Raw genomic sequence first — 1,197 nt, forward strand, 5'->3', positions numbered from 1 at the left:
ATGTTGGTGAAACCCTATAATATGGTCCAGAAAATTCACAATGTAAAATCACAAGATCTCTGAAGATTCTCTAAACACTTGGAGCAAGTGTTTGTCAAATAATCATGTTTTCATGATAATTTTGTCCTCTTGTTTTAATCTTTTATTAACATCACTTACTGTTTGAAAAGTCTGTATCAGGAAGCAGAAGCAGAAACTCTCAGGAGGATGGTAAAGTGATAAGGAGAATGAGCTTTGGAGTAAAAACAAACTTGCTTTGTGTCCTGGGGCCAGTGACTTAAACTCTGTCTCTGTTTTCTTGTCAGTAAACTGGGAAAAATAGTAATTACTTGTAGATTTGAGTGTAGGTAAGAGTAGGGAGGAGAATGACATTATGAATGCAGAGTACAAGCCTAGTGCCTAGGCTATAGTGAGGACTTATAATAACTGAGAATCTATTCATAGTATTTTATTTATTATTAATGATGTAATTATTATCATGAAGTGACTCCATTTGACATCCATCATTCTACATACATAGTTTTATTTAATCCACCCAACAGCTATCCAAGTACTTGTCATATAACAGGCTAAGCAGCCTTCGTGCTGTGTGTACTAGGAAACATGTTGTTTGTATACAGGAAAGAGAGGGCACGTTCAAATTTGAGGAGAAATTAAGAAAGATATCATTAACAAAGGTAAAGTAAGCCCAGAGTAACAAGAAGAAGGAAATGGTCGTCAGAACCTGGAAAGTAGACAGAGTGAACTAAGAAGAGATGTGGCCTTCCTAGAGGTGGCCAGAAGGGAGGGAGCTAGAGAAACAAACACCCTGACCTCATGCTCCTCTCACCCTCAGGTCTGCTGGTGCTTCCACTGGACAAGCAGAATTCAGAGGGTGAGGGAGCCCGTTGAGATAGTCTGTATAAGTCAGCCTTGCAGGTTGAAAAGGGCGAAGAGAGGGTCTGAGAGGGAGCGGTTCTATCTTGCACACATAACTGATTACATAATCTTTGCCGCAATTCTAGGGGATGTGTAGAACTCTTCTCCCATTTTCAGAGGAGGAAACTGAAGCTTACAATTGTTATGCTAATTGTCATGGGCTCTGAGTCTAGACAGTCCCAGTCATAAGCTATGGGGTTCACTTCAAACTTAAAGATGACACCTCTCCCATAGGTAAAGAAACTAAGTCTTTTTTTTTTTTTTTTTTTTTTTTTTTTG

This window comes from Theropithecus gelada, chromosome 2 (assembly GCF_003255815.1).
Source record: "Theropithecus gelada isolate Dixy chromosome 2, Tgel_1.0, whole genome shotgun sequence".
NCBI classification, from domain to species: domain Eukaryota; kingdom Metazoa; phylum Chordata; class Mammalia; order Primates; family Cercopithecidae; genus Theropithecus; species Theropithecus gelada.